At 45.4% G+C, this 13,877-nt stretch overlaps 1 protein-coding gene across 2 annotated transcripts in view; it reads left to right on the top strand.

The window, feature by feature from the left end:
• Positions 1–2,109: 2,109 nt before the first annotated feature.
• HIVEP2 (HIVEP zinc finger 2) overlaps positions 2,110–13,877 on the top strand; it is a 137,225-nt gene continuing 125,457 nt past the window's right edge. For both annotated transcript variants that reach the window (XM_082303475.1, XM_082303476.1), the window contains exon 1: positions 2,110–2,517. The gene's annotated coding sequence lies outside the window, so the exon portion shown is untranslated. The remainder of the gene's footprint in view (positions 2,518–13,877) is intronic.

Genomic DNA, 13,877 nt, shown 5'->3' with positions numbered 1-13,877 from the left:
GATGGGAAAACCTCAATTTGAAACAAATCCTAAGCACTCCCATCTCCTATTGACTTATTCTGACATGACATCAAATAGAGATCACAAGTCCAAAGTCAATATGTCTGTTCAGACAGAATAATTCCAGTCAAACAATACTTGGTGTTAGGAATGACGGTATCACTTACACCAAACTCAGGAAAACAGAGATGCTCATGGACCTAACAAAGAGAAAAAACTCTTTGTTCAGCCCTCTTACTATTGAGCATTCTTGTAGCAGCAAGCTTTTTTTTGTAAAAGAAGTCATAATTTATTATGAAATTATGGTCATATGATCTTGTGCCCATATCACTTGAGGGAAACCCCAAGAAATCCCAAGACTCTCCAGCACCTCCTGGATTGAGGAAAATGAAGCACTATGAATCTGACTCAGAGATCAGCAGTCAACAGGGCCCAAGGACCACAGTAGGATGACAAGATTTTTATTTATAGATTCTATGCCCTTCTATGTCCCTGTATTTCCAGCTCTGAGCACTGAATTGTTATTAGTCCCTAAAAGATGCAGGAACAACTTAAAATTCTTAGCTACTAAAATTATGAAATAATGGTTTTGTTTACCCTGGCATCTAACATAAGAACCACTGCTTTCAAGATTTATGTATAAATTTTTTTCCTTTTCATCCACGAGGCTGATTTTTTTCTTGACTGCAGTCAAAAGAATTTTCTCAGATGCCAGTATGACTTCCCATGTCACCGTGACGGTGCTGCGAGTTGGCATCACTTCGAATCAACTTACGGTAGTCTGTAAACGCAGCTGAATGGCTTCCCCAAAAGAAAATTTGCTCTGAAAAGTAAGTGAAGACCTGCTGTCAGAACCACAGCGGGCACCGGTGCCACGGCAAAGCCTAGCCAGCCGAGGCCAGGCAAGGGACCCCCCGCTGCCGGAGCGACGGGGAGAGGGAACCAGCTGGTTGAGCTTCACTCTCCGAGCAGCCGTGGCAAATCTCAGGATTACAAATACGATGTTCGCCGGAACCGCACTCAGACTTAACTAACTCAAAGCCAGTGTCAGCGTCAGGACCCGGGGCGTGTGTCGGTGCGGGACCAGGGCCGGGGGCTGCTTCGGCGAAGGTTCCGAAAACCAGTGGCGGGTTCCCGACCACCGCGGAAGGGCTGTGGGAAGTTCCCAGGAAGCACGAGCACCGCCTCGCCCGGCCGGGAGGGTATTCCCCCTGCAGCGCCTCTGCCCCAGGGCCAGGCGCTGCTGCGGGAGAGCGGCCCGGCACCGGCCTGGCCGAACCCCGCCCCGCCGCCGCCGGGCGCTGCGGGCCCCCATTGGCCGCGGGCGGCCCCGGGAGCGGCGGCGGGGGGATGCGAGCCCCGTTACGCGGCGCGGCGGTCGCCCGTGTCCCCCGCCCGCCCTCCCGGCGGCGCGGGCCGCTCCTGGGCCGGCGCTTCGCTCCGCTCGGCCGCGGCGCTGGCGGCGAGCGGGTGTTGTAATAAATGCGTGTGTCTGCGGCACAGCCCGGGGCGGGCTCCCTCTGCCCTCCGGACCCGCCGGGCCGGCCTGATGCGCGCCCCCTCCTCCGGGGCTACGTGCTGAGGGGTGAGCGAGGGTCGGGGTGGTCCCCGCCCGGGGGAGACCCGGCTGTGAAGCCGGGGCCGGCGGCCGGCACGGGAAGCCCCGGCGATGTATTGTTCTCCGTGACAGATAACGTGATCTTGGCTAGGCGAGAGCGAGGGGGCGGAGGGCCCGGGGGAAGGAGAGAAAGGAAGCGGAGGGAGGGGAGAGGGCAGGAGGATCCCGCGTCCTCGGAGGAAATTCTCAGGCCGGGAGGACGCGCGGCTTGCGCACGGCAAGCCGGGACTGGCTCTCCTGGGAGTTCCCTCGGCGGGGAGGGGGAGGGGAGCGGCGATCTCCGCCGGCGGGGAGAGGCCGCGGCTTCGCCCTGCGAGGCCCTGCCTCCTCGGTGCGTGCCCTCCCCGCGCGGAGCTCCCGCGGCTCCCACCCAGCACAGGCTCCCAGGGCGGGCAGCGCCCAGCACCGCGCCCGGGAGCGCTCCCGCCGCCGCGCGGGGGGACCCGGTGACGTCACGGGCGGCGCGCTCCCCGCGCTCGCTCCGCGCTCGCCGCCCTGTAACTTCTGTTCTGGGAAGTGGTGCCAGGAATAGCCCGGCGGAGCCGCCTGCAGCGCGGAGCGCTCCCTCCCGCCGCGGCCAGGGCGGGCTGCGGCTCCCGGGCCTCCGCCTCTCCCCCGTGCAACACCAGCCCCTCCGCCACTGTCAGGGAGATGGTGATGAGCCTTTCCAAAAAGAGGGAGAGGAATGACCTGCCTTAAGATAAACGCGTGAAGCGGGCGCCCCTTGGCCGCTGGAATATCTGTCTGTCTTTATATATAAAGAAGCACCGCGAGCCGCCTCACTCCGGGCGAGCCCTTAGCAAAGGAGCAACACGAGCGCCCGGCGGGATCAGCAGCAGCAGCAACAACAACAAGGGCACCGGGAGGGCTTCCCTCCTTCCTCCTCGGTGACTTCCCAGGTGAGCAGCACTGGCTGCTGCGGGCAGCCCCCTCCTCCCTGCCCGCCGCTCGTCCCCTGTCACCGGCACCAGCTGACAGCCGCGCCGGGGCTGCGGGGCTCGGGTGCGGGGCGCCGCGGGGCTGGGGTCGGGCCGCGGCAGGCAGGGCGCTCGGCTGAGCGGAGAGTCTGTGGCCGGCGCTCCGAGTGCCGCCCGGTGCTGCAGGGGTAAATGGAGGGCAAGGCGGCGGGAGGGCGCCGGCGGGGGAAGCCGGCGGGGCTGTAAAACCGCCGGACCGGTAAGTCACCTCTGTGGCCGCGGCTCCGGGCGCTGTCAGGCACCGGCACCGTCCCCGGGGCACCACGGCCGGCGGCCCTTCCCGCTGAGCCGGCGCAGGAGGGGGACACGGCGGGGACAGGCCTTTGTCGGTGACACGCCGTTAGGAAATGTGGGGAATACCCGGCTTGTAAGTGTATGCAGATGAGGAGAAGGCTGCCTTGCGTAATCCCCTCCTGCGGCGGGGAATGGGCATGGTCACCGCCGGGGAGAGGCGCCCTCGGGGGGGCCGACCCGACGGGGCTCTCACCGCGGCCTCCGGCGCCCCGGGATCGGATGGGGGGGCACCAAGGCAGGGGGGGCGCCCGGGGCCACCCTGCGCGGCGGCGGGCAGGGCGCTGGAGGGAGCGGAGAGAGGGAGGGAGGGGATGTGCCCCGGCTGCCAGCGCGTCCCCGCGGGGGTGCCGGACACGGGGGGCGTGCGTGTGTGTGCGGGGACACCCGGCACCGCGCCGGGGTGCGTGTGCGAGAGTGCGTGTGCGCGCTGCGCCGCGGTGACTGTTCCCTGAAGTGGGTGGGACGTTGGCCCGTTCCGGGAATGTTCCATGACGTGTAAACGCCACAGGAAGGGGGTTAACGAGGGGCTCGGCCGGGGCCGCCGCCGGGTCCCTCCCTGTCTCCCTCCCTCGGTCCCCCCGCCCGCCGGCGGGGCTGCCGCGGGGGCCGGCGGGGGCACGATCCCTTATGTAATGCGGGGTACGTGTGCGGCCGGCGGGGATTATGTAAGCGGTATGTCCGCGCCTGTCGCATAGGATATCGCATAGGATACACCACCGCACGCCGGCTCCGCGCCGAGGGACGGCGGGCTGCCCCGCCGCGTCCCCGCCGTCGGGGTCAAGTGGCGCGGGGGAGGCGGGGGAAAGCCCCGGGTTATCCCGGGTCATGCCCCGCAGCCCGCCCCGACCTTCCTGCCGGGGGCTGGCGCTGCACGGCCTTCCCCTCGTGAGAGGGAGCCCGAGGCGGAGGGGACGGAGGGTGATGATGTCCGTGCTCCCGGTGGTGGGTGTCCCCAGGAGCTCCGGCCCACGGGTGGGGAAGCCGGCGGGAGGCCCCGCCGCTCCAGCACGCCTGGCCCGGGGTCCCGGCCGGCCGCCGGCAAGCACGTCTTGTCTCCGTGGGCAGGCGGCCGGGGCTCGCCCCGGGACAACGATAAACCTCTTCAGAGCTTAATTTCCCGGAAAAGGGTTCTGTTTTTCTTATTAGTTGGCACTAATGGTCAAACTTTTTTTTTTTTTTTTTTGAGTTTTTTTTTTTTATATGATAGTTGCAGAAATGAAACTTCTGCTCAAACACTAAAGAGTCGGGTTTTTTTAGGGAATAATTTTTAAATACTTTTTAAAGTTAAAGTAATCGAAATGCTAACGAGTTTCAGCAGAAATACTTAGCTAAATAGTTTCCCTTGTCTCATTTTAAAGTGAAGCCTGTTTTAATATTAAACCTGTCTGGATTTGTACATTCTTAAATAATAGAGGGGGCACTAAACATTTTATGTTAAGTCAAGGGTGTTACTTTTTCTTTGTTTTTTTTCTTCTAATGAATTTATACTGAGAATTATTACGAAAGAAGTAAACAAAGTGGTCAGGGTGGCAAAAGAGAAACATTGCTGGCTAGGTCTGTGTTTCTCTGCTTCCCGGAGCTGCGGGTGAGGCGTGTGTTCGTGCGGCTCCCAGCGCAAGGGGGCTCCGGTCATCATCAGGAGTTCTGGGGACACCGGGTAATTAGAGTAATTAGTAGATTAAAAGAACTACTGGTCTAACGAGGTACAAATTCAGTGGGTCCAGTTTTAAATTCTCTTGTTGTTGTGGATTACCACTGACTACCAGAGGAATTTGATCCTCAGGTTGTCAGGACACAGTGTGGAATCCTCAGTATTTTGATAGTGAAGATGATATGCAGACATGCTGAAAAAGTGCATCTGTTTTTCAAAGATAGGAGAGTCTCTGCCTGTTAGATTTGCAGTGCGTGGACATATTTAGATAGATGCAGTGTAACCTGGGGGTTATATTTATTTACACTTAGATGTTAAATCTTTCCTGATCCTTCCACTCAGGAGATATTTCTGAAACTTCAGGTATGGATTATCTGAAACTTTCTTCATTTTTTTTTTTTCTTTGTCTCACTTTTCAAAAAGTTAAGTATTGTAGAATAGGCTGAGAGGTTTTTTCATGTGAGTTTTAAGAAGTTACTGCTGGCATCTGTGGATGTGTTTAAGATTACTGTGGCTTTCAGCAAAGCTGCAAAGGCAGCAGTGATACAGTACGAAGTCAGTATGTCATTACTTTTGTTGATCGAACAATCCACATTTTTAATGTATTGTAGTCTGTTGTGTTGATGTTATTTTCTAATGGCTGTTGGGCATAGCAGTTCTATACATCCTGACTGAGGTGACTTGTTAAAACCTCACTGCTATGGATTAGAATAAAATCGAGCAGCACTTGTCCCAAAGCACAAACGTAGAGGACTTTTAATTGTGTATCTAAGTCCAATTGTGTGGCAACAGCGCAGAATGCTTCTTTATAAAGGCAGATTTTTAGATTCTCAAGTGACTAGATTGCCTCATATGTGAGATCTGTTTACAAACCTTCTTGTTACTATGAAGACAAAACAGAGAGCCATATGCATTCATGTGGTCCTTGCTGAATAATGGTACATGTGTCTACTTGAGTGTTTGGCAGTATATCATGTTTAGTTTATGTGGTGGCACCCTACAAGGCTATTCTTTTTTGACTTTTAACTATTTCTAATACCATTGGCTGTACTCAGTTGTGTGAGCAAATTTATGACCCCGGTCCACATGTTTGTAACTAAGCTGAACGTTTTTAAAGCAGGACATTTATTGTTGAGCATTTTGCCAAACTTCTTTGCTTATTCATCTATTTAGGTGCTTGTTTTTAAAAGAAGCAAGGTGAATTGGATTTAAACAGAAGTGAAAGTAATGAGTACCATTTTGTATGTCCCTCTGCTCATCATTTTTTGTCAGCAGCAGGGGTGGTTACTGTTACTGCTTTTGTAATTTAACCGTATTGGGTAAGGCAGTGGGAATATAGGAGCTGTGTGCCTGGCAGAAGTGGTTTGCTTTGTGAAATGCTGCAATACTTACCCATCAAAGGGAAGAATGCTTGCTATTTAAGAGTATTCCTGTAGAGTATACAAGTCATACTAAGGTATAAGTCACAGTAATGTGACTTGGATTATGAAATATGGCACGCCATCTTTCAAATTTGAGTGTGATGGGGTTTGTAATAAGCTGTGGTTGGTTATATTGATAGTTATCTATCCAACTCTGTAAGTGCAGCTCCAGCAAGTACTACTTTCTTGTAGTTGATTCTGCCTAAGAATTGCAGGTAAATTGCCAGAGCTGAGTACTGGCTTCCTCTGTCTTAGGTCCCATCATAAATCAAGCCCATGAAAAGTTGGTTCTTCGTGTCAATGGTCTTCACACAGGGTAAAGAGAAAATGTTCTATCCATTTTATCTCAGACAGCGTGTGGTTTTAAATTATTGGTCCTCCAAGCAGGAGGAGTGCATAATTATTATTAATCTTATGGGTTAAAGGCTTCAGAAAGAGTTAATTGCTAATACTTCTGGGAGTTGAACAGGACTGTTGAGTGCAGAGGCTGCATACTTTTATTATTTGAAAATACTATTTGAAAAAGGTCTGATAAGTTATGAGGACTGCTTTAAAAGTTCTTTTTTTTTTAAAGAGGCAGGTTATTTTTTTCTTCAGTTTTCTTAAACAGCATGTCTGAAGTAATATGTTACAGATTTAATTTTTTTAAAGTTATTTGGCTTTCTCCTCTAGTTTAACTATTTGTTTGTTTGAGGTTTTTTGTTTGGTTGGGTGATTTTGGGGGTTGGTTGGTTGGTTTTTTTGTTTGTTTTTGTTTTCCCTTCAAGAGAATATCTAGCAGTTGCTAAAGAAGTGAAGAAACAGCAAAGGGAAGTGAAAGCTACATTGAAAATGGACAATAGTATATTTCACAAATTTAATGAGTAGTTTGGGATGCTGCATTTAGATAAAGTAGCACAGAATTTTCATAGAACAATGGATGTTTCAAGCTGGTTGTGGCATTCTGATAGGAAATAGCAGCTTTGTTTCTCTTGTTTCCTTGTTTCTCTTTTGGCTGCTTAAACAGTTTTTATAAGACCTTGCAACAACTCCCCTATTTCAGCAGGAAATGTTAAAAAGCAGTACATTCGGGCCATATTTTTCATTCTCTAGTGGAATTAGGACTTGTGAAAGTGGTGGTCTGACAGCCTGAGAGAAAAAATCTACTGTAAATAGAAATATTAGAAATTTTTCTGTGACAACCAAGTAGCAAGCCCCTATTTGGACCTTAAGAAATCATTAGAGAAATTAAAGAATATGTTAATGTCTGGAAACATCTAGGGTTTTTAAATTTTTTTTTTCTTTTTATTGAAATAACAAGTGGGAGGTACCGTGAACATCTTACTTCACTATTCTGCTTTGTTCATAGATTAAACAATTGGCTTTGCCCTCCCTACTCATTTGTAGTAGGAGGGTTTGTCCCCGAGGAATCTCTCTCGCGAAGGTATGAGCGTGGAAAAGGAGTGAGAGGATATGGGTAGGGGCAACAATCTTATACAGTGTTTCAAAATCCCCCATGTAGAATAAGAAGAAGACATTAATGTGCCACATGCAATTTTGTCTGTCAGGAATCTCTTGCCTTTTTTTATTGTCTTGTGATTAAATTCTCGCCATCATTGGTATGATCTAAACATAAGAGCTTCTTCTTGCTTGGAGGAAGTATTGTGGATTCTGGGGACTTGTTTTCACTCGTCTTTCAGGCTCATTCTGTACATCTGCAAAATGGTCACTCTGTTCTCTGCGTGCCAGGGTAACAGCAGTGGAGTGTGGACCCACTGGTTTTGGTCACAATATTGCTTGTGTTTCCATATTTCCTTTTTCTGCCCTGGATGTGTCTCTTTTACTGTTTTTTGAACCTGGATATTGCCTTTTACTTCTATAAGCAAAAACCTTTGCATGCTTTTTTCCCTCCACTCCACTTTCTCTGGACGGGAGTCTCAGGGCATACCTACCCAAAAATGTACCACTTGGGTGGTTTTCTTGAAGTAATACAGTGCACAAATACGGATTTAATTATCTGATGTAAATTCCCCTGGTACATGGTTATACTGATATGACCAGTTTGTATAGTGATAATATCCCTTTCTTCTGAGTTTGTTTATGCACGTTCTATCGCTGTCAGTGTAAACTTGGTCTCAGCAGAAAAGTTCTTTCTAAATGTGCCATGGAAACCACAAGTAATGTAATAATGTAGTGGGTAATGAGTTTATGGCCACCTCATATACACATTGGTTTGTTTTGTTGCACCTCAATTTTTAAAGGAAATTATTTTCTTGATTTGTTTTTTTCTATTAGTTGATAGTTCTGCCCTAATACACTTAAAGAGTCTGAAAAATGCAACTCATATACAAGAAATTTGATCATGCACACCTAAAAAAGAATAGTAAAGAATACTTCTGTTCTTAAATGTATAAGTTCACTTAATTGCAACTTAGGTAAGTTGTAATAAACTGCTGAAGCTCTGGCTAAAATACTTCATTTGTGTAAGTTGGAAGAAAGGAGAGAAAAAGGATGTACATTATTTTTTGAAAGGCATGGCTTAACTGCTGTTGTGTCATACAGGAGAAATTCAAGATTTGACTGCTACAGAAAGTTTCTTTTTCAGGTAGTAGTTTATTGGAAATTCCATACAAAGAAAAGCAGTTAGGTAGTTTGCATGTATAGTTCAGTTTAATAGAAAAGTGAAAACTAGAGGAGCCAATGGGAATTGAAATTACAGTGTCAGGTGACATTTTAAAAGTAATGCAGTGAAGTAGAGTTTGACCCTCTTCGTAAGAAAATAATCATAAAAAATGAAGCAGAAAAATCCCAAGTTGTTTTCTGTAATTTATGGTGAGGTTTAGACTTTTGTGGCAACAGAGACTAGTATTGCTAAAGAAGTGTAAAAAGCTGAAAGAAAATTCTAACTGCACAGTGTAAGATATGATATAACATCAGAGAATTTTGTTGAAACAATATTATTTATTGAGCAGTTTTTCCATAGTGCAATATCTGTGCTTAGGCAGAAAGGAGCTCTAAGTTTAAAAAATCTAATGGCACAGGATCAGGATTATCAAAATTAGTCTTATTAGACAGTGGGGTTTTCTTGCATATTGGTGTTTTTGTTTGTTTAAATAAGATAAATGTCCCAATCTCTGTATTTATGTATTTTGTGTTTGTGGCTTGCATTAAAACGAAACATGTGTAGTGTGTCAAGAAAGAATAGTATGAAATAATAACTGAGGTTATCCTTCCTTGACAACAAGACATGACACTATTTAGTTAGAGCAAAAACTATTTAGTTTAGACCAAAGTCAGTATTCAACAGAAACTTAAGTTGCTGGCATCTATTAGCAGTCTTCATAGGTTAGTGTAGTTCATTTTGAGTGTAGTCTGCTTACAGATGTTCTAGAAGTATGTGGAGTTTTACATTTCTTGTCTTTCAAAGACAGCTAAAATAAGTAGTTCAGTTGGCTGAAAAATAGTACCGTTATTTGCTCTTAGCTTTTGTCAATTTTTGTGAGGACTGGATGTGATTTTCCTTCTTTCCGCACAAGCATTAGCAATGAAAAGGAGACGCCCTAGAGTGGAGTGCAGGCCCATGGTTCACTGACACCTCTGCACGCTGACAGTGTTCAGCTGAGTCCTGTGTGACACCTGTGAAACTCTGATTCATCTTGAGAGTTCGATTTCGAAAACTATTTTGTTAATGTTCTAGAAAAGAAAATCAAGTACAATTCATGGTCTTCTGTAACAATAGAGATGGACCGATTTTGACTTTTCCCCATTTAAAAACAGTTATATTTATGGATGCAATTTCTGAAGCTGCCTATGAAAAGCCTTTTAAGTGCATTTGTCTGAGGTAAAATAGTTCTTTAGTGAAAAAGGCATTTATCTTTGTCAGGACATTCATAGACTCCTACAGCGAAGTTCCCTGTCCTGTGTAAGTCAATAGAAGTTTCTACAGTTTGGTAAAAATAGGATTAAACTATCAACTATGAGACTATAAAGTTGGACATCTTGATGCTGTCTTGATATGATAATTGTTTTGATCACCAGGTGAGGCTGTGATACTAGGCTCTTTGAGTAAAGAGATTTTGCTTTAAAATCTCTGCAAAGCTATGTGAATATAATTTCTTCCAACATTCTTAGTAAATTTGTGTAAAATAAAACTTGCAGTCTGTTCCATTATTTTGTGCTTGGTCCTGCAATAGTAGCAAAATCCCTTTAAAAGTTAGTGAATATTTTCACCATGCTGCTTGGCTAGAATATTTGATTTCTTAAGGCTTAAATAATGCATAAGCTGCATGTATTTAATTTGTGAGGTACAGTTGAATTTTGATACAGGCTTAGCAAGATGTTACTGATACATCTGAAGAAATTTGTGATAAGTGTAAGGGTAGGAGTTGTTTGTATGATATGCTTAAGAGGAAATGCTGTTAGTGAAATACAAACTGACAGAAAGGTATTTGTTTTAGAGCTAGAGTGATACCAAGTACAGTGTTGCTACCTCTGCAGTTGGTTGGTATGGTGGAAAATGTTGGGATCAAGAGGACAGTGAAGTTGGTCCAGTAAGATATCTGTCGTATTTGATATGTCATATATTTTTAATCTCTGATTTACTTAATTACTAATTAAATATACAAATTGTGCTCATCTTTGACCTAATTCATTGTAATGAGTAATGTTAATTATTAGTGAAGAACGTCATAGTCAGCCATGCATTAGTAAAACTGCTACATGATTTGGAGTAATTAGTAGGACAATTTTGAATCAGCTATTTTTTTCTAAACAAGTAAGGTCATAAATTGGAACTGATATACAGTAGTATGACAGCACCTTTCTTTGGTCTGACAGGACTTTGGTCTGTGAAATGTTGGGAGGCAAAAGGATGGCGTACAGTACATTCATTTTCTCTGCTTTGTTTTTAGCTTAGCTCATATGGTTGTTCAGTGATTCTATTAAATTAGTGATATCCTCTTGGAAAAAATGTAATCACTCTGTATCTTACCTTTATGAACAGGCTTGAAGGAGAGGTGAGGAAGTAATGGAGAAGGGAATGGAAGCATATCGGGCCTTCCAAATTTTTCTTTTGGAGCAAGCACAAAATGTGTTTACATGTCACTTCGGAAATGCTTGTTTTGCTTCTGGGTTGTACAGATTTCCTCATCCAAGGTTGATAAACCTGAGCCCTCCATGATGGGAGGGCACATTCACTTGGAAAAGATGAGAGTACAGGAAGAACCTTTGCTTTAGTTTTGGTCTGTGTCCTCTGTGTGATGCTTTATAGTGGTGTGTCTGGGGTCTTTGCTCATTGTTCTGTAAGAACAGTGAAGTAGCTTGCAGTAGATGTACCCTGACTTTCCTTCCCTTGCTCCCCAGATGAGCCTCTGCACAGCAGGAAAGAGAAGGACACATGGGACGATGGAGTTCCTTTATGCGCACCTCTCCAAAAATTCAGTGCAGTATATTTTTCACAAATTGAGTGAATATGAGAGAAACCTTTAAATTTTCTTTCTCAGTCACTACCTTATTAATTAAAGAAGAAAACTGGGATGTTAAATACACAAATTTGGTTGTATGCTGGTTGAGGATGAGGCTTAGAAGGGAAGATCAATAAGATAAGGAGGGGAGGTTTGAATGTGACTGACAGTGGATTATAAATGCCTGCAGGAAGTTATTTTTCTCAGATCAAGTCTCCCTCTAATGTTGTCCCCAACCTACAGAATTTTAGTAATACATTCTTTAGAATCCCAATCTCAAGTCATACAAGCGTGTGTTGATGAGTAACTAAGATTCTACAGAAGGTACATTCAAGGATACAGTGGTAACATCCTCTAACTTTGACATCTCCACAGATAGCTTGCACACAGAATATGATGCTTCTTATCTTGCTCAGTGCTTGAAGGTATTTATTTTTATATTTGCTTATGCACAGTTTTGATTTAATTTATTTGCAGTATCATTTCATCCCGGTCAATAGTTCGACCCACTTAACTAGCAACCAGGGGAATAAATGAAACTAGTTTTAACTCTCTCTTTCTCAGTCAAGTGGGTTGTCTGGTGAGCCAAAAGTGTAATAAATATGTTTGTCTTTGATGGCAATTTACAGATTCATGCACTAGAAAACAGAGAGTGGTGTTTCAGTTTCATTGCCTAATTCAGACAGTGTCAGATGCAGGTGATGGGATTATACCTGTCCTTTTATCTCTGCCAAAAATGCATTTTTTTGGCTCCTGCTTTGATGCTTTCCCATAAAAATTAACATATTACCGCAGAAAATGGAGGGGGTTTGCCATATTGTGTGAAGAAATATTTAAGAATGCATGTTTAAGTATATACATCTAGACTTATGTGCATACATGTGATTGTAGCTTTTACCTTTAGTCATGTTCTGTCACCTTCATAGTACAATATACCTGAGATATAATTTCATGAGAGCCCATGGTTGGAGGTCTGGGTTGTTTGTCACTGGGAGGAAGATTTGTCCTAGATTCCATGTAGGTTCAACTTCTGTTTGCTTAACTATCAAAGAAAATATTTTAAATAAATACATTTGTTTGAATTATTTATGTGTGACCGTTAGCATTTATTTCACAGGTGTCTATATAGATGCATATACACAGCCACATTTTGTTGAATAGGTAAAAATCTTATTAGTTCTCAGTGATGAACTGCTGTGGTCTCCCTTTGGTGAGCGTGTATCCGAATCTGCCCAGGGTATCTTTCTAAAATGTTATCCACTGTTCCTGGTGCTCTGCTGCTAGGAGGATGAATCAGGATCAGTAAGTGAGCATGGCCCATTTAGCTGCCTGTGACTGACTCAGCCAAGGTCACGTCTTGTTGGACCATGAAGAAAGACGTTTGCCTTTAAGCTGAAGCACTTTGAATTCCTTTTACATCCTCATGTTTCAGAAGGACATAGTCACATCACTCTCAGTCTGCTCAGAAGGTGAAAGGGTCATTCCCGACACCCTGTCATCATCGATGGTGCCTGACATTCCCCTTGTGCATGGTGCTCACTGAGCCTTGCTCCGCTGGTGGGACACCCACCTCCACACTACGGCTGAACTAGTGCTGCCAGCTCTCATGGTTTTAGGGAAAGGACCAGAAAAGTCAATCCATGAGCAGACTACCTGTGCAAATAGATGATGGAAACGAAAGCTATCCTAAAAGGCACTTGCATTGTGCCAACACGGATCTCATTGCTGGACCTTCACTTTCTCTGGAGCCAACAAAAAACCATCTTGCCCTCATCTCACAGTTTTCTAATCAGTGCCCCACATCTGAGAAGATGACACCTAACTGTGCCCGGCACAGCTTATGACACCATGTGAACTGCCTTGTCTCTTGTGAATATAATGAAAATTCTGTCATTTTGGATCGTGTCCTGACCAATAAAAGTGCAGAATGGGAAGTTGTTATTGATTTTAATTTTTTTTTTCATGAGGCCAGGATTTTGCCATCAGCTGTAGATAGGACTTGCACTGCTGAAATAGTGCTCCTCATGACTGTCTCAGCCTATGAATGGAAACCTTCAGCATGCGAGGTTTGCTTTTCACTGAATATAGGTGAGCATGTTGGAAAAAACTGTCTACATGGAAACAGCCTCTGGATACTTCAGGCAGAGAAGACCTACAACAAAAGGCATTCTCAACGGAAGTGATCTTTACATTGCCAGATGGTATAAGGTAATTTAGGAGAAAAAAAAAAAAAAAGATACATTATGTACCCCAAGGCGCTTTCATTATGATTTGAATATAAAGGATATGAAGTGTTGGGTGCAAGTGTTGCAACTGACAGTGGCTTAGAGCTGTGGTTTTAGCTTTTTTTTTTGTTATTATTTGTAGTTATAACCCAGCTGAAAAAGGAACTTGCTTGGAGCCAGGGCTGTATCTTACTTGTCCTCTTTGCTGTGAAATGTGAAATCCCATTATTTGGTTTTGGAATTACTAAGA

The sequence above is a fragment of the Coloeus monedula genome (genome assembly GCF_965178545.1).
Source record: "Coloeus monedula genome assembly, chromosome: 2".
Taxonomy (NCBI): domain Eukaryota; kingdom Metazoa; phylum Chordata; class Aves; order Passeriformes; family Corvidae; genus Coloeus; species Coloeus monedula.
The sequence above is the reverse complement of the archived record's forward strand: the minus strand, read 5'-3'. Positions and strand labels throughout refer to the sequence as shown.